This window comes from Bufo gargarizans, chromosome 1 (genome assembly GCF_014858855.1).
Source record: "Bufo gargarizans isolate SCDJY-AF-19 chromosome 1, ASM1485885v1, whole genome shotgun sequence".
NCBI classification, from domain to species: domain Eukaryota; kingdom Metazoa; phylum Chordata; class Amphibia; order Anura; family Bufonidae; genus Bufo; species Bufo gargarizans.
This window is the reverse complement of record NC_058080.1, coordinates 683952183-683976919: the sequence shown is the minus strand read 5'-3', so window position 1 is coordinate 683976919 and position 24737 is coordinate 683952183. Positions and strand designations below refer to the sequence as shown.

At 40.2% G+C, this 24737-nt stretch overlaps 1 protein-coding gene across 1 annotated transcript in view; it reads right to left on the bottom strand.

Moving 5' to 3' along the window:
- Positions 1 to 7415, bottom strand: part of PDE4D (phosphodiesterase 4D) — a 1010209-nt gene extending 1002794 nt beyond the window's left edge. Inside the window, exon 1 of the mRNA XM_044276170.1 lies at positions 7392 to 7415. The gene's annotated coding sequence lies outside the window, so the exon portion shown is untranslated. The remainder of the gene's footprint in view (positions 1 to 7391) is intronic.
- Between the last annotated feature and the right edge of the window lie 17322 nt (positions 7416 to 24737).

The window sequence follows — 24737 nt, the reverse complement described above, 5'->3', positions numbered from 1 at the left end:
GAATGTAGTAAACAGCCATCAGACCTGTTTTTTTTTTAACTCCTTCCCACAATGGCAATATTTTGTACTCTATATTAGTTTTCTCATCCTGGCCTTCCAAGAACCATAACATTTTTCTGTGGACATAGCCATTTTTGGGCTTTTATTGACATTTTTTCAGGTAATTTTTTTTTTATCACAGTGTGATCAAAATATCAAGTTAGGGCTCATGCACACGACAGTATTTTGCGTTCAGTATACTGGGCATTTTTTGAGTTCAGTATGCAGAACATATACTGAACCATTCATTTCAATGGTTCAGCAAAAAATACTGAAGTGTCTCCGTATGCATTCCGTTTCAGTATTTCCGTACCGTGAAAAGATAGAACATGTCCTATTCTTGTCCGCAAATCACGGTGGCTCCATTCAAGTCAATGGGTCCGCCAAAAAAAACGGAACACATACGGAAATGCATCTGTATGTCTTCCGTATCCATTCCATTTTGGCTGAACCATCTATTGAAAATGTTATGCCCAGCCCAATTTTTTCTATGTAATTACTGTATACTTTTATATGGTATGCGGAAAAACAGAAACACAACGGAAACAAAAAACTGAACAACGGATCCGTAAAAAACGGACCGCAAAACACTGAAAAAGCAATAATGTCATGTGCATGAGCCCTTAAAGAGGACCTGTCACCACTCCTGACCTGCCTGTTTTGATAGCTTCATGCATTCCCCATGTAATAACATCTGGAGCCTCTGTTCTTATGTCTGTATGTTGTGCCATTGCTTTATCATTTCTACTAGAAGTTATGAATGAACTGCTAGCAGTCTGCAGTAAGGGTACAGAGGGGAGGTAACCAGTTTGGGGGGGGGGGGGTATACCTACACAGACTGAAAATCGCACTGATTGGATAGAGTGAGTCTGTGCAAGTACACCCGCCCAACTTGTTAACCCCCCCCCCCCCATACCCTTACTGAAGGCTAATAGCAATTAATTCATAACTTCTAGTACAAATAATAAAGGAATGGCACAACATACAGACATAAGAACAGAGGCTCCAGATGTTATTACATGGGGAATGCATGAAGCTATCAAAACAGGCAGGTCAGGAGTGGTGACAGGTTCTATTTAACTTTATTCTATTGGCTAGTATAGTTATGGCAATAACACATTTATTTCGTTTTTTACTACCTGTAAAAAATGAAAAATCTTATTTTTTATAAAGTTTGCATGCAAATTTGCATCCTTCCATCAGTGGAACTGTGTGAGTGCTTGGGTTTTTTTCTTGCAGCATGGGCTGTATTTTTTATTGGTACTATTTCAAGGTATATAATATAACAAAAACAAAGACAGGTGCACTCTATGGTCTTACTAAGCCCTCAAACTGGTGTTAAAATTGAGAGATTAGCTAACATGTCCTACGTGAGGACATGTCTGAGCCCGAGCACCACGCCAAGGTTTCTCAAGTAGCTCGGTACCTAACGCTAAACCTACCTGGGCCATATGGGCAATACCAGGAGCCAGTGGGCTCCGTATGGGCTATAGCAGCCAGTCTTGGGTGGGGCTCAGAGCTCTCTCCCTCCTCCCACTGTATGCATGGTCACATACTGGAGGTTACTGGGAGATTGCTTTGAGTCGGACCTTGCGCTCCTGTAATTCGCCCACTGGCTCCTGGTATTGCCCATACGGCCCAGGTAGGTTTAGCGTTAGGTCCCGAGCTACTTGAGAAACCTTGGCGCGGTGCTCGGGCTCAGACATGTCCTCAAGTAGGACATGTTGGCTAATCTCTCAATTTTAACACCAGTTTGAGGGCTTAGTAAGACCGCAGAGTGCACCTGTCTTTCTTTTTGTTATATATACTGTTTTTGACATCCACACATTTGCTATCCTGTGTAGGATGTCCATTGTGGTACATGTGGTCCGCTGCAGGCATCCTCCATTGTATGCGTTTTTGCTGGGGATTGCCATTAGCAGCGCCCCCCCCCCCCCCGGTATCGATATGGGGTAGAGCACTCCCTGCTTTTTAATACCACGCCAATTTGTAGTTTGTATTTTACTATTTCAAGGTACATAGGGCATTTTCTTTTCATCCCCTTTTTTTGGGTGAAGTGACAAATTTTATCATTTTTTTTTTTTGCATAGGTCATCAGTTTCTGATAAGGGACCCCGCCGATCAGCTGTAGTAACACCGTGGCCTTCTCTTAGCTCACCATGCCATACACTGTACAGTGGCTGTGCTTGGTATCACAGTTCAGCCCCATTCAGTGCAATTCACTACACCCTGCAGTTTAACATTGTAGTGCCCTGGATAAAGAGTGAGAGAGAATTTGCACCTCCTCGGCCGGATTGGGAATATTGCTTTGTTATCAGGAAAGGGACTCAGAGAGAACCTTAATAAGACATCTTCCATTTACCCCATACACATTCTTTTGGGAGAACTGTTTGATACAATCTAAACAGACTGTTCCTACCTTTGCAAATACATGTATTGCTGAATTACCAAAATATACAGTAAAACTATTCAGTGGCTGCAGTGAGAGCTGGCTCCGTCATTGCATCACTGTCCCATTACCTTGTACTGCACTGCTAGGGACTCATGACTTGCACCCCACAACACCAAGGCTACCCCAGACTGCCACAAGCCAGGACACCATCCCTAGGTTGTACCCCAGGGAGAAGAAAGGGTGTGCCCCTAGTCTCCACTTTAGGCACGGCCCAGAGAATGCTAGAGAAGAATCCCCAGCCTGAGCATTGCAACCACCCTGATCCTCGCCACACCACCACTCCCATCCTCTGCACCCTCACACCTCATCTGCAGGCTGGCACATTGCACAGATAGAGAGAATGGTCATTTACGTCCAGCCTGGTAGAAATATAATTGGTGGGGACACTTTTGCCCATGCTTGAGCCTATTTGAAGTATGTTTCTTGGAACACCGCAGCGATTCAGAGTAAAACATAGGTCTTTGTAGGCTGTCAGTATTTCACGCTGCCTGACAGGTTCCATTTAAGTACCACTTTGTATTTTAGGCATCCTTCTATAATAATGAGTCCATTTTTCATTTAGATGAGATGAAATTATGCAAAAGAAGGCGAACCTAAAATATATTACGTATTTCATTCATAACACAGCTGCATTAAAAATGCCTCCAAAGAGTTATAATATTGCCACTGTTCGTCATATATCTCCCCCCGTTTAAAATACATTTGTACAGAATGTGCTGTTCGAAACGTCCCTTAATTGAGAAGCAAGCGAGCATCTAAATCAGACGGTTGACGGGCTGTCAATTGAAAGAAATATGGAGACGTTCAAGCACTCAAAGTCTCATTAAAACCAAATACAGTAGTGGTATGAGATATTAGGAATAAATTACACTAGCAGTGAATAAAAGAAATGAATGGGAATTTGTATTGACTAGGCCTGGTGAAATAACCGCACAATATGAGATCCGCCTGAAAAAACAAAACAATTTGAACAAAGTATATAGGATTAGCAATTTTTGTTCAATAGGCAATTTTCTCTGGACCCCACTTGAGCTGTACTCTATTTCTTCCCTGGAAGCTTCATGATAATATCTATTCCAGTAACTAAACAATAGATGATGGGTATGATGTACTTAGCAGTGTATGGTGGTGTTTTACATCACTTTTAGGGTACGGTCACAAGAACGTAATTCATCTATACCTGTGGTCGCTTGCAGCGAAGACCCATTCAAGTGAATATGTCCTATTTTTTGCTGTGCAGAGGCACGGACCAAAAAGCTAAAGGAACTGCTTCCGAATGCTTCGGTGGTCTTCTGATCCGTGCCTCTGCTCCGCACCTCGCTGTACCTTGAGGATTGGGGACCCATACAAGTCACTGGGTCTGCATCCATAATACGGAATTCACGCTGCCGGTGCCCATATATTGCAGTCCGCAATATGGGCATGGACGGCTTACAGTCGTGTGAATGGACCCTTAACCTGAGGGGAGGGGGGGGGGGGGGTCACAAATATTTTTTCAAGAGGTCTTTTTGTTTAGAAAAATATGATAAAAGGCACATATTTTTATACATTCATCAATAAAAGAGAAAAAGGGACAAGAGATTTCAGACCACAAACAACTAGAGAAGGAGGGGGGGGGGAATAAATCAGATTCGGATACATTTTCCACATTGAAATCCATGTGAAAATCACGGCCAATTCACGTCTAGTGTTGAGTGCGAATATTCGAATTGCTAATTTTTTTCTCGAATATCGCAATTTCAAGATTTCGCAAATATTTAGAATATCGTTCTATATATTCGCGAAATCGAATATTAGTTGTTTTTTTTTGTTTTTTTTTAATTGTTATATTTTTTTTTTCCCACTTCCCTAAAGTTGTTCTTACCTGTCCTTTGGATTCCTGGATTCCTGACTGCTCCAGTCAGTGCCCGTTGCCGCTTCTGCCGATTTCCGTGCTCATGGAGCGTCTCCATCACCATGGGAACGCCTCCATATACTAGAATGTACTGTCGGATTTGAGAATTACGTTGAAATCGCAATTCGATTAATTCAAGTTATAATAATCGAATTGTGATTTCAACTTAGCAGTGCTATATTCCATATTAGCTAAATTACAATCTATATGGGTATTTTACGAAATTTCGTAATATTGCTCTAACTTCGTCTTTTAGAATATTCGTAATATTGCGCTAACTTCGTCTTTTAGAATATTCGTATCGTAATATTCTAAAAGACAAAGTTAGAGCAATATTAAGAATATACGTAAAAAGTTGAAATCGCGATGCGAATAATATAACTCGAAGTAATCGCATGGCGATTTCAACTTAGCACTGCTATATTCCATTTTATTTCAAGAGCTTCCTATATACTAGAATGCGTGATCCCAGAGCGGTATTTTCTGTCAGTAGCTTTGACCGTATTAGGAACAACAAAAAAATCATTGTCTGAGCTATATCAAGGGATCAGTGGAACCAAACATAAACCTCTTGTGGAGACTCTCTTTTCATCTTGGAATAAAGACTTCCCGGATGTTGAAATGCAACAAATAATACAACAGGGATGGGAAAGGATTAGAAAAGTAGTTTTTAACGAGGGATGGAGGGAAACACAGTTCCGACTAATACACAAAGCAATATACGGATTTCGCTTCTCCTCTCTGAATCAAAAGCAGAACAGACTGACATGTTGCCCATAATGCCACCTAGACGGATCAGATATGATACACGGAATTTGGTCATGCCCCGAATCGTCGAAATTCTGGGAATTAATAAAACAGCAAATTAAGAGACACTTGGACGTAAACATCCCCATCACTCCTGAGTTTATCCTGTTCCATGTTCTTCCAGAACATAGGCACGTGCAACCAATTATTCACATTACTATTCTGGCGGCCAAGCGGTGTCTACTAAACAGCTGGCTCCGACCACAAATACCTTCAATGAACGAGGTATTTCAACATGTCAAAAAATGCTTTGATTTGGAGAGAATAGAAGCGAAATCCCTCAGAGGAAAACGCATTGAGATATTTTTCAAACGATGGGAGGATTTTATGCTAGTGGTTTACTCAGATCTGGAGTTGAAGGAATTGATGACACCCTTTCTGTCTTCGGAGTGGTACTTAAAACGTAAAATTGCAGGGACATTAGGGAGGTTGCTGTCTGATTAAATTATAGTAATTATTAGGACCAGGTATACTGGAGGGAAACGTTCTGGGGGGGAGGGGGGGCAAGGGGTTAGCCCTTATTTGTTCTGGGCTAGAAGATTAGCTTTAAATGTCACGATTTGGAATACATGGTCATTGTAACAGGCCCTAAGAGTGGCTTCACACACACTGTTTTAAAGGCAGTTTTTGGAGGCAATTGTTGAATGCAGTACAAGGAGTGGTTAGTATATGGAAAGGAACTATATTGGCTTCAGAAACAGAATCAAAGCAGCAGACATGCATCCTAAAGATGGGCTGTTTAGTCTTGCAGATCTGAATTTGAGCGCGTACTTACACTCTGTATACAGATCTAATCATAAGAAGTGATGTTTAGACTCTAGTGAGCGCCACGAGGATATTTTACTTCTACAATGACAATGAGAAAGGGGAATAATGCGTTTGTGAATGTCATGGTCTATACGGTAATTATCCATACACCTGCCTGCAGTCCTGTGCACAGCACTGACGTCTGACACTTTTGTACATTTGACAATGGTATTTGTGTAACATCCATGTATTCATCTGCAGAAGAACATGAAAGAGGTTTGCTTCAGGCTGGCAGAAAATACAGAACGCTTACTAACACAGTTCTGGGCTTTACCGGATGAAGGCGAATCTGTCGGGAGAGAGCAAAACGCCAATGCTGTATAGGAAATAATAAATGCAGATGTCGTAAAATTTATAGCACATGTCCTATTCTTGTCCATTTTGCAGACACATGTAGGCATTTTTACAATGAGGCCTGAGAAAAGTGCATAATGCACATGGACCGCATCCGTATTTTACGGATCCGCGAACAGATATGGTAAGATAAGTCATGTGCTTATGGTCATGTGCTTACCTCTGTCATGAGGCCTTAAAGAGGATTTGTCAGTTCTCCTGACATATCTATTTAGTACATAATTGAATTTTCCATGAATTAACAATGCTGGAGCATCATTTATTACAACGTTGCATTATGATGTTCCTTTGTTGCCTTCACACGGGACAGAAAAAGCATTTTTTTCCCCATGATGTGCATTTTTAATTTGAACATTACAAAATAAATAAATAAACTTTATTTAATTCTTGATTTTACACTTATTAGTCTAGACTCTAGTGATGGCTAACCTCCAGCTGTGGTAAAACTACAACTCCCAAGATGTACATTTGCTTGGCTGTTCTCAGAACACCACAGAAATGAATGGAGCATGCTGGGAGTCGTAGTTTCACCACAGCTTTAGTGCCGGAGGTTAGCCATCACTGCTCTAGACTAATAGACTAGACCAGGGATCAGCAACTAGCTGTTCTCAAACTACAACTCCCAGAATCCTCCTTTTACTTTTATGGGAGTTACAATAATAGCCGAGTAAGTATGTATGCTGGGAGTTGTAGTTTCAAAACAGCTGAAGTGCCGAAGGTTGCTGATCCCTGGAGTAGATCGCTGTAATAGGGGGTTAAATAAATAAAATACATGACTTACTAAAATTTTTGCCACAAAATTGCATCTCAATCTGCCCAGCGCCTCCTGCTCTATAATCTGCTGCCTGTAGATTGCGCTGTATTTTCATGGTGACAGTTTCCCTTTAATGAACATTCTCATTCATTCTGGTTCTATAGTTTACATAGAACATTTTCTTCTTACATTTTTAGCAAAGTTATTATGTAGTTTGGATTAGCAAAAAGTAACAGTGGAAATATAAAGACGTGCAGACAACCGTGCATGCAATCACCTCCTACCTTGTGCTGTCCGCAGCTGTGATTGCAATCAGTGGAGGGATCCTCAGTGCCAGAGAAGTTGGCCGCTGTGGACTCTCAGAATCCGGCTTTTTATCCCATTCTGCTTGCTCTGCGAGTCTGAATGCCAATGGAGGTAGTTGTATATTTCTACAGGAAAGCCTGCGTACTAAATATGGCTCCATTTCCTCGGGAATGCCATCATCTTCTTCCAATCTGGAATGAAGAGCTTCATCTGACACCTAATAAATAGAAAAGGGATGTTTTTAATTTCAAACATTAAGAATAGGATTAGACATTTACCATACTGTCCTCATAGGTCCAGGTGGGTCAGGGCTACCTTACAGTACATACCTAGTCATGTTGAAACATCTGTAAGTTATTATTAAAACAGCAGATTTGTACCTATGAAACCGGCTGACCTGTTACATGTGCATTTGGCAGCTGAAGGCATCTGTGCCCGCATTGCTGAGAAATTTTAAATATATGCAAATTAATTTCTAGGAGCAACGGGGGGGACTGGGGGGGGGGGGTTGTTGTTACACCTAGTTGCTCTGCTCTGTCTGCAACTGCCAGGCCCTCTGCACTTTATTTGACTTTAGGAGATGTCAGGGCAAGATATGATCATGTATATCGGTCGGGTGGCTCAACCAACAAATATCCAAAGAATTACCGTAGGTGCACTCTCCTATGGCAACACCCCCTCCAATAGGTGATTGTAAAGGAAAAAAATAAGAAAATGGAGGGCACACTCTTTTCTGTTGTTTATATGGAAAAATACTGTATATCTAAAAATATTTTTAACATTTTTTATTCAAAAGAGGAACATGTATATACGACGCAAATTAATCCCATAAAATAATAAAAATCCTAAATAAAATTAAAACCATGTATAAAAAGTTAAAAACAACAGCGTCAACAATCCATCTCTCTATATCCTTATTATTAAGGCACAAGTTCGGCCTGCTATAATGTATTAGGCAGAGTGGCCTGGGTATACCTGATTTATCACGAAATTTACAACTAACGGAATATCTTGTTGAAGTTCGACGAATCGTCAGAATAAAATTTTTCAGAACTTCTCATCTTTAATTATGATATTGCCAATTTTATACATTCCTTAATATTCTGTGTATTTTTTTTCTCTATTATACCGCAGGCTATCAGCTCCCCCACTGCTTCCCCCTCATTCTCCAGGCTGGCTGAGATCACAGCCAGTTGAAAGGGGGGAGCTGCTTTAACACTTTGGGGGTCATTTACGATCAGAAATATACCTATATTAGGTGTACTTCTGGTACAGATTGCGGTGCAATGGTTACTTGCACTGCAATCTGCAACTTTTCCCCTCGCGCCAGGTCTAAAAAAAAGTGGCCATGGCTTGGGCGGGGAAGGGGATGGGTCAGTTTGCTTATTAAGACCAGTGTCTAAAACGTCGGTCTTAATAAATGACCATCTTTATATTTAGGACTTACAGCTGTTAGAAATCAAGCTGAAACCTGCTTTCACTTTCAACTGTTATCACTTCTTTCAGATGAGCTACAGCAAAACTGTTAAGGGGTTATAGAGTTTCTCAAACACTGCATATTTTCACCCTATATATCTGTTTTGCATGTCAGCACTTTCCATCCCCAGTTCTTGGCATTGCTGCATTCTGGCAGGAAGTTTGCATAGAGAACTTCCTGTTGTTATCAACTTCCTGCTTTGCTCTGTATTCACCGAATTGCTCCACCCAGCTAACATAGTCAGGGGAGGTGTAGAGGATGTGACTACTGCAGAAGGAACAGTATAGCAGCTTAACAACCCCTGTGAACATTACAGAGCAAATCATGATGAGTTAGGTTAGAAAACCCAGCAGGAAGCTAACACGAAGTTCTGCATGTAAACATCCTGCCAGGATGCAGTGATACCAAGAACAGAGAAAGGAAAGTGCTGACATAAAAAACAGATATATAGGGCAAAAAAATGCAGTGTTTTGGGGTACTCTGGGCAGATAAAATGGGAGAGCTGCATTAAGCCCCTTTAATTTATATTTTTTTTTATATTTTAAGCTCTTATGTATTCTTTGGTTTAGAATTATGCTTGTATTTTTCAGACAAGACACGTAATTTATTATCATATACAGTATATTATTCTGAATAATACTAATAATAATAATAATAATATAATATGTTGTCTTTGTAGCATCAAAGGGAAATTCGATTTATTTCCTAAAGACAAATTAATTACTGCCACCATATGCTACTGTTTTCACATTTCCGAACAGCTTAAATTACATTGGTAATTTCCTCACCCCATCCTGGGTCAGTAACAAGCAGCTCAAGAACAACCTTGTAAAATGTGGTCGATGCCTTTAAAAAAATTTTTCACTATGTTAAGAAAGTTTCAGGCTTATTCTTTTGAATTAACCAATAATAAATGTGTTTGAATATGCAATGTGAACAGGGAGAAATTATATATATTTATATTTCTGCAATGTGCAGTTTACTAGGATGCAATATAAAAGCCCATAAAACAAATTTCATGTACATCAATCCCATGTCCCTTACTGTTTTAATAATTGAGTGTATACCGTACTTGCTGTAGGTATGAGAATATGTCATTTATATTTTATGAATTTGCAAATAGAATCATGTTACAATGCCGGTTTCACAGGTTCATGCAGATCATTATATTATTATATAGAATGGAATTCAGAATTTTCAAAATTTATATATACAGTATATTTTAAATAATACATTTTTTTATACAAGAATAATTAAGAACTTTGAGAGGCATTTACAGTGCCTAGAAAAAATATTCATACTCCTTGAACTTTTTCTTGTTACACTAACAAACTTAAATGTATTTTATTGGTATTTTATGTGAAAGACCAACACAAAGTAGCAAGTATTTAGGAAGAAAAAAGAAAATGGTACATGGTTTTTAAAAAAAATTTAATAGATAAAAATCTGAAAAGTGTGTTGTGAATTTGTATTCAGCCTCTTGTACTCTGATACTTCTAAATAAAATCCAGTGACACCAATTCAGAAATCACCTAATTAGTAATTAGGGTCCACCTGTGTGTAATTTATTCTCAGTATAACTACAGCTTTTCTGTGATGGCCTCAGAGGTTTGTTAGATAACATTAGTGATCAAACAGAATCATTGAAGCCAAGAAACACAGCAGACAGGTCAAGAATAATGTTTTGGAGAAGTGCAAAACAGGGTTAGGTTATAAAAAAAAAACATCCCAAGCTCTGGACATCTTTTGGACCACTGTTCAATCCATCATCTGAAAATGGCATTACTGCAAACCTACAAGACCGCTACACTGGCATCCGAGGCAAGGAGAGCACTAATTAGAGAAGCAGCCAAGAGACCCATAGTAACTCTGGAGGAGCTGCAGAGATCCACAGCTCAGGTGGGATAATCTGTCAACAAGACAGCTATTAGTTGTGTATTCTACAAATCTGGCCTTTATGGAAGAGAGGCAAGCCATAAGACGTTCAGTTTGCAGTTTGCCTCAAGCCATGTAGGGGACACAGCGAACATGTGGAAGATGGAGCTCTGGTCAGATGAGACCAAAGTTGAACTTTTAGGCTTATTTATTAACGGTACACACTCAGATTGGGTCACTGTCACTAGTGGGGTACCTCGGGGGTCAGTATTGGGCCCTATTCTCTTCAATATATTTATTAATCTTGTAGAAGGCTTGCATAGTAAAGTATCAATTTTCGCAGATGACACTAAACTGTGTAAAGTAATTAACACTGAAGAGGACAGTATACTGCTACAGAGGGATGTGGATAGATTGGAGGCTTGGTCAGATAAGTGGCAGATGAGGTTTAACACTGACAAATGTAAAGTTATGCACATGGGAAGGAATAATGCAAGTCACCCGTACATACTAAATGATAAAACACTCGGTAACACTGACATGGAAAAGGATCTAGGAATTTTAATAAACAGCAAACTAAGCTGTAGAAACCAGTGTCAGGCAGCTGCTGCCAAGGCCAGTAAGTTAATGGGTTGCATCAAAAGGGGCATAGATGCCCGTGATAAGCACATAGTCCTACCACTTTACAAATCGCTAGTCAGACCACACATGGAGTACTGTGTACAGTTCTGGGCTCCTGTGAACAAGGCAGACATAGCAGAGCTGGAGAGGGTCCAGAGGAGGGCAACTACAGTACCCTGAAAGATTATCAAAATTACGGTTATTCACTTTAGAAAAAAAGACGACTGAGGGGAGATCTAATTACTATGTATAAATACAGAGGTCAGTACAGGGTCAGTACAGAGATCTATCCCATCATCTTTTATCCCCAGGACTGTGACTGTGACGAGGGGACATCCTCTGCATCTGGAGGAAAGAAGGTTTGTACACAAACATAGAAGAGGATTCTTTACGGTAAGAGCAGTGAGACTATGGAACTCTCTGCCTGAGGAGGTGGTGATGGTGAGTACAATAAAGGAATTCAAGAGGGGCCTGGATGTATTTCTGGAGTGTAATAATATTACAGGCTATAGCTACTAGAGAGGGGTCGTTGATCCAGGGAGTTAGTCTGATTGCCTGATTGGAGTCGGGAAGGAATTTTTTATTCCCCTAAAGTGGGGAAAATTGGCTTCTTCCTCACAGGGTTTATTTTGCCTTCCTCTGGATCAACTTGCAGGATGACAGGCCGAACTGGATGGACAAATGTCTTTTTTTGGCCTTATGTACTATGTTACTATGTTACAGCACTCACTGAGAGATTACTCATTCAGTAATCTGCAAAACAATAATTCTTCTGTGGTTAAATGCCATTTTCAGCAATCTGACTGGGTATGTGTTAAAGGAGTCGTCTCATTTCCACAAATGGCATTTATCCTGTAGACAAAGTTAATACAAGGCACTTGTATTGTGTATTGTGATTGTCCATATTGTCTCCTTTGCTGGCTTAATACATTTTTCCATCACATTATACACTCCTTGTTTCCAGGGTTACAACCTCCCTAGAATCCAGCAACGGTGGGCGTACTTGCACACTATAGGAAAAATTGACAGCCTACGCACACATCTGTAGTTCCATCCACCAGAGAGACTGGCGCTTTTTCCTACACAGGGGGAGATTTATCAAGACCTGTGCTTTCTGCAATAGTATTGATATCCCCTGGGCTGCCAGGAAATATAAAAAATAAATAAAAAAAATCCAAATTTTTATGGTGCTCTTGCCACTTTTCAGAAAAGGGGCATAACAATGGCTATAAGGGGGTGTGGCTAGCCTTTGTAATAAATGTATCTACATTTATGCCAGTTTTCTGATGCAAATGAAGCCAGAAAAAGATTTCTGTTTAGGTGTGCAGACTGCCAGAGGATGAGACGCAGGCCTCGTCATACTTTAAATTAAAGAGGACCTTTCATTACAATAAAAAATCTAAACTAAGTATGCTGACATGGAGAGCGGCGCCCAGGAATCTCCCTGAACTTACTATTATGCCTGGGCGCCGCTCCGTTCTCCCGGTATAGGCTCCGGTATCTTCAGATTTTTGGCTCAACTGGGAGGAGCCTGCTCTTGTTCTCCTGGGCGTCTCCTTCTCCCAGGCTGAAGTGCTGGCCAATTGCAGCGCTCAGCTCATAGCCTGGGAGAAAAAAAAACCTCTCAGGTTATGAGCTGAGCGCTGCTATTGGCCAGCACTACAGCCTGGGAGAAGGAGACGCCCATGAGAACAAGAGCAGGCTCCTCCCAGTTGAGCTGAAAATCTGAAGATACCGGAGCCTATACCGGGAGAACGGAGCGGCGCCCTGGGATAATAGTAAGTGCAGGGAGATCCCTGGGCGCTGCTCTCCATGTCAGCATACTTAGTTTAGATTAATTTAAAGTATGACGAGGCCTGCGTCTCATCCTCTGGCAGTCTGCGCACCTAAACAGAAATCTTTTTCTGGCTTCATTTGCGTCAGAAAACTGGCATGAATGAAGATAAATTTATTACAAAGGCAAGCCACACCCCCTTATAGCCATTGTTATGCCCCTTTTCTGAAAAGTGGCAAGAGCACCATAAAATTATTATTATTTTTTTTTAAACGCCATCTTTCTGGGGCAGGGAAATGATAAATCGCCCCCACAGTGTTTTGTGGCAGTTAAGCCAAGGTGAATCCATCTGGAAGGAGAAGTATAGGTTTTACACGTTGCTTTTGTACTGCATTTTAAAACCACACAAAAACTGCATTGCAAGAAATTGCTTGCACCTGCTCCAAACTACCAAATCAGCATATGAACAAAAGGAACCAAACAGGCCAAGCACTCATGACACCTAGATCAACAGTGTGCAATACACTAATGCTTGAACACTACCGAAATCTATCATATTAACCATGGTACCAGCTAAAAAAAACTGCAAACAACCTACATAGAAAAAAATAGCCCACAAAATACCCATAGAATGTAGTAAAGCTTTATTATGCATAACAATGAGATAAAAAAAGTCTTATTAAAAGTCACATGATGCAAGGACAGGTGGCAGAAAAAACATCTTCTAGAGACCACATTGTTTACGAATGGTAGTAAATATGGAAAAGTCCAAAAATTGTAAATGCTGGCTGAACTACATCCACTAGGCAATGCCCAGTAAACAGATTAACTGCAATTAACCCTTAGGCTACGGGAGGTTTTTTCATTTTTGCGTTTTCATTTTGCGTATTCCTTGAGCCATAACTTCTTTATATTTCTGGTGACATAGTTGCATGAGGGCTAATTTTTTGAGGACAGGTTGTACTTTCTAATTCCACCATTAATTAGGGCATACAATGTAGTGGGAAGCGGTAAAAAAATTCAAAATGGGGTGGAATTGGAAAAGAAAATTAAATTCCTTCACCGTTTTACGGGTTTTGTTCTCACAGTTTTGTTTATGGCAAAACTGACCCATGCCTTTCATTCTCTGTGTCAGTATGATTACAACGATACCCCATATGTATAGGTTCTTTATGTTTAAATAGAGTAAAAATAAATGTAAACTTTGATAATGTTTTTTTTTTTTACATTACCAAATTCTGACTCCATAACTTTTTTATACTTATGTCTACTGAGCTGTTTAGGGGCTGATTTTTTGTGGAACAATCTGTAGTTTTATTGATACAATTTTGGAGTGTGTGTGACTTTTCTATCACACTTTATTTAAAAAAATTGGGTAAGAGAAGCCATTTGCTGTATTGGAATTTTTTTTTTCTATTTTAATAGTATGGGCGTTTTCAGTCACAGTGGTATCCATGATTTTAATATTTTTAGTTATTTAGGTATTTATTTTTTAATTATACGAAAAGGGGGGTGATTTAAACTTTTAGATTTTTTTGTGATGATTTTGTGGCTCATATATGAGCCTATAATTTTTTAAAAATTTTTTTATTTTGTTCTATCAGGGATTTTTTTTAATGCCATTTAGGCTCAATATTGCTTATTTCTTATCCTGGCCTGTCACCTGGTGGCCAAAATAAGAATTGCAGAATGAACACTTTCAGCCTCGTCAGCAAGGCTGAAAGTGTTCAGAGCAACTACCGATGCCCCAATTGGCCACACGGGGCATCAGCAGGAAGTTTTTGCACATTTAGATGCCGTGATCTCACTTGGTCATGGCATCAAAAGCATTTAATTACCGCGATCAGCATTATTAACGGTCACGATAATTAGCTGCAGGTCTCTGCTGTTTGAATCAGCAGAGATCTGCCGGGACATGGCGCCCGCTGCACGTGCAAGCAGGCTCCATGTTTACACATCACGCCATGTACGGCGCTGGTAGCGAACGGGTTAATGCAGTTTTTTCTGCCACCTGTCCTTGCATCATGAGACTTTTTTATTTTATTTGTATACATAATAAAGCTTTTCTACATTCTATGGGTATGTTGTGGGCTCATTTTTTCTATGTAGCAAATCAGCATATGGTAGATGCCTACTGTGCATGCGTGGCTACACTTCCAGGTGCCATACAGATAGATTTGCTCATCTCTTTTTCAGTTTTTTCCAGTCAGGACAGAAAGGCCTAGTGCTTGTTTCTTGTGCCATTAACTTTACATGACCATATAGGTGGTCATACACATGAGAATAAGATCAGCCACACAGTCTGATTTTGCAGTTATCCAGAAGAACTACTGCAACGGGTTAAATATTGCCAGAGAGTTAATGCAATGTTATTGAGTTGAATGTGATTTGCTGTGTTTTGTATGTACTTAATAGCACTCCATAGACAACCTAATGGTTAATATCTTGGCAAACTGTCTTAGGTTGCCAGGGTGATGGGCCTGGTCTGTCCCCTGGCTAGTAGCTGTGCTACTGACAAGACCTAAATGTGCAACCTCCAGAGATCTAGGCCCAAGTTCAAAGAACCCTTGTCCTTGAGTTTACAATTGCCAAGAAAGCAATCCTACTACCAAAGTAACTCTGAGAGACAAATATTAGAAGGTCTGGAACCCACAAGGCCATACACTGGATTCAGACTGCAAAGTATTAAAAAGGTTTGCCTATATACAGCTATCGGAACTGTGCCTTGATATCATTGGGTGTACTACAACTCCCATTCTGCACTTTAGTAGAGACATTTATTGGACTGTTTCTGACTTCAGCACCATTCGTGGGACACAGCACCTACATCTCATGCCTTACATCTGCAGCAAACACATAACACGAAAGGCACCCCAACTACCATCAGGTAGGAGCCCCGAGGGAAGAAAAGCTACAGTGAAAAATGGATGTGGGGTGAATTTTTTTTTTTTTTACAGCCGTCACACATCCATTTTAAGAACAATAGTGGTCTATGGGGTTATTCACAAGGCATTTTTTTTTACTGCCAGCGAATAACAGACTTTAAAAAATAGAGCATGTACTATCTATCTATCTGCCCTGGCCCTAGGGAGCATCGGTATGACGACTACCACTGTGAATGATTTTTAAAGCCAGAGCCATTACCACTCTCATCCTCTGCTTCTGCTCCTCTGAGTCTTGTGGCATCAGTCCCTCACCAATCTGATATTAATTAACTATCCTGAGGATAGGTTATCAATATCAAGACACTGGAAAACCCCTTATAGCCCAGCGCTGTACATGTGCGGTGCAACCGGACGTGACTTAGCGCTGATGGGGGGTGCAGGAGCTGCGCCCGCTGTATCCGCGGCAGGGGTCCGGCAGTCACTGATAGCTGTACCCCTGCTGTATGCGCCGGCATCAGTAAAATCACCAATGCCGTCGCATTAACCCCTGCACGGCTGCAGTCAGCACTGACTGCAGCACGTGCAGACTTCAGACGTGGGCGGGATGGCCATCGGGTCCCCGCACTGCTGTGACGTGGACCCGATGGTAGGAATGGCAGCCTGATGCCTTCCTTAGGCATCATGGCAGCCTTCCGGGAGAGCCTGTGAGATCCAGCCCCCTGTATTGCACTGGTAATACACTTACAGCTAATGCATCACAATACAGAAGTATTGTGATGCATTGTAAAGGGGATCAGACCCCTAAAAGTTGAAGTCCCAGAGTGGGACAAAAAATAAAGTGTAAAAAAAAATAAAGTTTTACAGAAAAAAATTTAAAGTTTCAAGTAAGTAAATAAAAAGCGTCCTTTTCCCAAAATAAAAAAAAATAAAAATAAAATTAGATATATTAGGTATCCATATCGACCGGCTCTATAAAAATATCACATGACATAACCCCTCAGGTGAACACCGTCCAAAAAATCTAATAAAAATTGTGCTTAAAAAAAATATTGTTTGTCACCTTACATCACTAAAAGTGCAACACCAAGCGATTAAAAAGGAATATGCCCCCAAAATAGTATCAATCTAACTGTCACCTCATCCCACAAAAAATTAGTTCCTATCGAAGACAATTGCCGAAAAAAAAAAAAAAAATATATGGCTCTCAGACTATGGAGACACTAAACATGATTTTTTTTTTGTTTCAAAAATGCTTTTATTGTGTTAAATGTAAAAAAAAAAAAAAGTAGACATATTAGGTATCGTCCATAACAACTTGCTCTATAAAAATATCACATGATCTAACCCCTCGGGTGAACACCGTAAAAAAATTAAAGCAATTTTTTGTCATCTTACACTGCAAAAAGTGTAATAGCAAGCGATAAAAAAGTCATATGCACCCTAAAATAGTGCAAATCAAACCGTCGTCTCATCCCACAAAAATTTTACCCTACCTAAGACAATCTCCCAAAAACTGAAAAAACTATGGCTCTCAGTCTATGGAGACACTAAAACATGATTTTTTTTGTTTCAAAAATGATATAATTGTGTAAAACTTACATAAATAAAAAAAAAAATCACAGAATAATAGATGCAAGCATAACATATGGACTAAACCCTAACTCTATTAATAAAATCTGAGACACTTGATCAATACATTTTGATCAAAACACATCTGTGCCCACCTACCAAGGGACAAGGTGGTCTCAGTTCAGGCGGGTCCTACGCTAAACCTGCCTATGCCGTAATACATTTATGTTCAGGAGCGCAGACCCTGCACATATAGTGTGTTGCTCCTAGTTACCTCCATGTGCAGCAGCAACCGGTGGGAGGAGGAGCACACACAACTTCATTTGCAAATACGCTTATATTCTGGGAGTAGTATTCATGTGCACTTTTGCCCCACCTATCTAATAGGCGACCTTGATTAAGGTGGTACGTATAGGTGTGTGTGCTCCTTCTCCCACCGGTTGCTGTTGCACATGAAGGTAACCAGGAGCAACACATTATATGTGCGGGGTCTGCGCTCCTGAACATAAATGCATAACAGCATAGGCAGGTTTAGGTAGGACCCGCCTGGGCTTAAATGTGTTTTGATCAAAATGTATTGACCAAGTGTCTCAGATTTTATCAATAGAGTGAGAGCTTAGTCCATATGTTATGCTTGCATCTATTATTATAGTGCATTATTTTCTGTGATTGTATAACTGTAGCCATGTAATTTACATATTAGGTATTTTCACGACCTGCTCTATTTATAATATCACATGACCTAACCACTGAACACCGTAATTTTTTAAAAATAAAAACGGTGTCAAAAAAGCCATTTTTTGTCACCTTACATCACAAAAAGTGTAATAGCAAGCTATCAAAAAGTCACACGCACCCTAAAATAGTACCAATCAAACCGTCATCTCATGCCGAAAATAATGAGCCCCTACATAAGACAGTCACCCAAAAAAAAAAAAACTATGGCTTTCAGAAAATGGAGACACTAAAAATGTTTTTTTTTTTCAAAAATGCTTTATTATGTAAAACTGAAATAAAAAAACAAAAAAGTAGTCATATTTGGTATTGTTGCATCCGTCACAACCTGCTCTATAAAAATACCACATGACCTAACCTGTCAGATGAACATTGTAAATAACACAAAATAAAAATGGTGCCAATTTTTTTGTTATCTTGCCTCATAAAAAGTGTAATATAGAGCAACCAAAAATCATATGTACCCTAAAATAGTACCAAAAAACTGCCTTACCCTGTAGATTCCAAAATGGGGTCTTTTTTGGAGTTTCTACTTTAGGGGTGCATCAGGGGGTCTTCAAATTTGACACGGCAGCTTAAAATTATCTTAGTGAAATCTGCTTTACAAAAACCATATGGCATTTCTTTCTGCACAATGCTGTGTGCCCGTACAGCAGTTTATGACCACATATGGGGTGTTTCTGTAAACTACAGAATCAAGGCCATACATATTGAGTTTTGTTTGGCTGTTAAAGAGGACCTTTCATCTGTTTAACCCTAGTCTAATTAGGGTCTTACAGGGTCTCATAGGGCGGCCCCCACTGATGTAATCGCACTTTTTTTGTCCCCTGTTGATTTTGGCGCCTTATATTCTAATTAGCCGACTTGGTTATATTAGGTGGAGACTGGAGCGGTTCTCTTCTCCCTGGCTGTGAGCGCATCCAATCAGAGCGCAACGCTTATAGCCAGTGAGAATGAACTTTGATAAAAAAATAAAAAAAAGTGTGATGACATCAGTGGGGGCCCCCCTATAAGGTAAGACCCTAATTAGACTAGGGCTAAACAGATGAAAGGTCATCTTTAACCCTTAGTGGAAAAAAATTTAGTTAGAGGGAAAAAAAATTATTAAAATGGAAAATCTGCCAAAAAGTGAAATTCTGAAATTTCATCTCCATTTTCCATTAATTCTTGTGGGTTAACACCCAAAGGGTTAACAAAGTTTGTAAAAATCAGTTTTGAATACCTTGAGGGGTATAGTTTCTAAAATTGGGTCACAAAGTGACTTCAGACCTGAACTGGTCCTTAAAGGGAACCTGTCACCGGGATTTTGTGTATAGAGCTGAGGACATGGGTTGCTAGATGGCCGCTAGCTCATCCGTAATACCCAGTCCCCACAGCTCTGTGTGCTTTTATTGTGTAAAAAAAAAAACTATTTGATACATATGCAAATTAACCTGAGATGAGTCCTGTCCCTGAGATGAGTCAGGGACAGGACTCATCTCAGGTTATTTTGCATATATATCAAATAGTTTTTTTTTTTTACACAATAAAAGCGCACAGAGCTATGAGGACTGGGTATTGCGGATTTGCTAGCGGCCATCTAGCAATCCATGTCCTCAGCTCTATACACAAAATCCCGGTGACAGGTTCCCTTAAACCCCTTAAGGACCTATTTTACCTTAAGGACTTGGTCATTTTTTGCAAATCTGAGAAGTGTTACTTTAAGTGCTGATAACTTTAAAATGCTTTGACTTATCCAGGCCATTCTGAGATAGTTTTTTTTTGTCACATATTGTACTTCATGACACTGGTAAAATGAAGTTAAAAAAAATATCATTTTTATTTATTAAAAAATACCAAATTTACCAAAAATTTGAAAAAAATAGCAAATTTCCAAGTTTCAATTTCTCTACTTTTATAATACATAGTAATACCTCCAAAAATAGTTATTACTTTACATTCCCCATATGTCTACTTCATGTTTGGATCATTTTGGGAATGATATTTTATTTTTTGGGGGTTTCAAAAACCCAATTTTTAGGGACCAGTTCAGGTCTGAAGTCACTTTGCGAGGCTTACATAAGAGAAACCACCCAAAAATGACCCCATTCTAGAAACTACACCCCTAAAGGTATTCAAAACTGATTTTACAAACACCGTTAACCCTTTAGGTGTTCCACAAGAATTAATGGACAATAGAGATACAATTTCAAAATTTCACTTTTTTGGCAGATTTTCCATTTTAATAATTTTTTTCCAGTTACAAAGCAAGGGTTAATAGCCAAACAAAACTTATTATTTACGGCCCTGATTCTGTAGTTTACAGAAACACCCCATATGTGATCGTAAACCGCTGTACGGGCACACGGCAGGGCGCAGAAGGAAAGGAATGCCATACGGTTTTTGGAAGGCAGGTTTTCCTGGACTGTTTTTTTTGACACCATGTCCCATTCGAAGCCCCCCGATGCACCCCTAGAGTAGAAACTCCATAAAAGTGACCCCATCTAAGAAACTACACCCCCAAGGTATTCAAAACTGATTTTACAAACGTCGTTAACCCTTTAGGTGTTCCACAAGAGTTATTGGCAAATAGAGATGAAATTTCAGAATTTAAATTTTTGGGCAAATTTTCTATTTTAATCCATTTTTGCCAGTAACAAAGCAAGGGTTAACAGCGGTTTTTGGAAGGCAGATTTTGCTGGACTTGCTGTTTTTTTTTTACACCATGTCCCATTTGAAGCCCCCCTGATGCACCCCTAGAGTAGAAACTCCAAAAAAGTGACCCCATTTTAGAAACTACGGGATAGGGTGGCAGTTTTGTTGGTACTAGTTTAGGGTACTTATGATTTTTGGCACTATTTTGGGGTGCGTGTGACTTTTTGATCGCTTGCTATACAATTTTTGTAATATATTACAAAAGTTTATATTTTTAATTTTTTACGGTATTCATCTGAAGGGTTAGGTCATGTGATATTTTTATAGAGCAAGTTATTACGTACGCTGCGATACCTAATATGTATACTTATTTTTTATTTATGTAAGTTTTACACAATGATTTCATTTTTTAAGCAAAAAAAAATCATGTTTTAATGTTTCCATAGTCTGAGATTTTTTCAGTTTTTGGGCGATTACTTTGGGTAGGGTATGATTTTTGCAGGATGAGATGATGGTTTTATTGGCACTATTTTGGGGTGCACATGACTTTTTAATCACTTTTTGTGATGTAAGGTGACAAAAAATGGTTTATTTAGCACAGTTTTTATTTTTTATTTTTTACGGTGTTAATCTGAGGGGTTAGCTCATGTGATATTTTTATAGAGTCGGTCGATACGGACGCGGCGATACCTAATATGTATACTTTTTTATTTATTTATGTAAGTTTTACACAATAATATCATTTTTGAAACAAAAAAAATGATGTTTTAGTGTCTCCATATTCTGAGCCATCGTTTTCTTATTTTTGGGCGATTGTCTCAGGTAGGGGCTCATTTTTTGTAGGATGAGGTGACGGTTTGATTGGCACTATTTTGGGGTGCATATGACTTTTTGATCGCTTGCTATTACACTTTTTGTGATGTAAGGTGACAAAAAAATGTTTTTTTAGCACAGTTTTTATTTTTTACGGTGTTCATCTGAGGGGTTAGGTCATGTGATATGTTTATAGAGCCGGTCGATACGGATGCGGCGATACCTAATATGTATACTTTTTTCCCCCCTATTTTTTACCATTTTTTTTTTACTTTATTTGGGGAAAATTACAATTTTGTTTATTTTTACTTGAAACTTTTAATTTTTTGGGGGGGAATCTATTTTTTCAACTTTTTTTTTAGGAAAGACTTCATTTGCTGAAAAAACGATTTACAATTTCAGGGAAAGATTATTCAAGGTGTAGGGAAAGGATAGGGAGGCATCATCTACACCAGGGATCAGCAGCCTTCGGCACTCCAGCTGTTGTGAAACTACAACTCCCAGCATGCTCCTTTCACTTCTGTGGGAGTTCTGAGAACAGCCAAGCAAGTGTGCATGATGGGAGATGTAGTTTCACAACACCTGGAGTGCCGGAGGTTGCTGATCCCTGATCTACACTATAAAAGGAGAACAGGGTGCAATAGGAGAGTGTACAGCCTGGGTAATAGGAGCGATTCTATTACACCTTGCTGCACTAATTGGGGATCCAAATTGCAGTTATACTGCTGCTTTTAGGATGTTTGCACTATATGATACATCAATAATTATAACAAACCTTGCTTGTGATTGGGGTGCAAGTTCTGTGTGATACAGCCATTTACGGGGTGTATTAATAGGAAAGATACGTCCGACCTATTAGCCGTTCTGTGTTGATTTTACATTGTTTTACATTTTTTGGGGGGTGTATTAATAGAAAAAAAAAAAGGAAAAAATATATGTCATAATTGCCGTTCTGCAGTGAAGTTACATTGTACTACAGCCATTTACGCTGTGTATTAATAGGAAAGATCCATACGTCCTATTCGCCGTTCTGCATTGAGTTTACATTGTTTTCCTTTTTTTTGGGGGGTGGTGTATTAATAGGAAAAGAAAAGTATAAAATATATGTCTTACTTGCCATTCAGCAGTGAAGTTATATTGTACTACAGCCATTTACTGGGTGTATTAATAGGAAATATGCATATGTGCCATTAGCCATTCTGCGGTGAATTGTGATTGTTATATTTCTTTTTTTGGGGTGCAGTAATAGGAAAAATAATACGTCTTAATTGCCGTTCTGTGAGTGAAGTTACACTGTACTACAGCCTTTTTTGGGGGGCATTATTTTAATTTTAATTGAATTCTTTTATTATACAGTATAGCAGACAGACAGGTGACATACCCTTCAAAAAGAACGGGCAGTGACCAAAACGTTTCTGTCACTTTGTGGTCTCCTTATGCCGCTGCCACCTCAACACTATGTCAGTGGCCACTCTGTGGTCTCCTCATGCTTCTGCCACCTCACAACTCTGTGGTCCCTTTATGCTGCTGCTATTTCAACAATCTGTGGTCTCTTCATGATGTAGCCACCTCACCACTCTGTGGTCTCCTCATGCTGCTGCCAACTCACCACTCTGTGGTCTCCTCATGCTGCTTCCACCTCTACACTATGTCACTGGGCCACTCTTTGGTCTCCTCATGCTGCTGCCACCTCACCACTCTGTGGTCTCCTCATGCTGCTGCCACCTCATAACTCTGTGGTCTCCTCATGCTGCTGCCACCTCAACACTATGTCACTGTGCCACTCTGTGGTCTCATGCTGCTGCCACCTCTCTGTTCTGTGGTCTCCTCATGCTGCTGCCATCTCACAACTCTGTGGTCCCTTCATACTGCTACTATTTGAACACTCTGTGGTTTTTTCATGATGCAGCCACCTCACCACTCTGTGGTCTCTTCATGCTGCTGCCACAAAACCACTGTGTGGTCTCCTCATGCTGCTGCCACCTCTACACTCGGTGGTCTCCTCATGCTGCTGCCACCTCACAACTCTGTGGTCCCTTTATGCTGCTGCTATTTCAACACTCTGTGGTCTCTTCAAGATGCAGCCACCTCACCACTCTGTTGTCTCCTCATGCTGCTGCCACATCACAACTCTGTGGTCTCCTCTTGCTGCTGCCACCTCTACACTATGTCACTGGGCCACTCTTTGGTCTCCTCGTACTGCTGCCACCTCACCACTCTGTGGTCTCCTCATGCTGCTGCCACCTTACCACTCTGTGGTCTTCTCATGCTGCTGCCACATCACAACTCTGTAGTTTTCTCATGCTGCTGCCAACGTAACACTATGTCACTGGGCGACTCTGTGGTCACCTCTTGCTGCTGCCACCTTTCCATTCTGTGGTCTCCTCATGCTGCTGCCATCTCACCACTCTGTGGTCTCCTCATGCTGCTGCCACCTCAACACTATGTCACTGGGTCACTGTGTCGTCTCCTTATGCCGCTGCCACCTCAACACTATGTCAGTGGCACACTGTGTCTCCTCATACTGCTGCCACCTCTACACTATGTAACTGGGCCACTCTGTGGTCTCATGCTGCTGCCACATCTCTGTTCTGTGGTCTCCTCATGCTGCTGCCACCTCACAACTCTGTGGTCTCCTCATGCTGCTGCTGCCTCAATACTATGTCACTGGGCCACTCTGTGGTCTCCTCATGCTGATACCACCTTACCACTATGTCACTTGGCCACACTGTTTTTTTCATGCTGCTGCCACCTCACCACTCTGTGGTCTCCTCATGCTGCTGCTACCTCCTCACTTTGTCACTTTGCTACTTTGTGGTCTCCTCATGCGGCTGCCACCTCCCAACTTTGTCACTTGGCCACTTTGTAGTCTCCTCATGCTGCTTGCACCTCACTACTTCTTGAGTGGGCCACTATTTTGCCTTATTCGCCTGGTTGATAT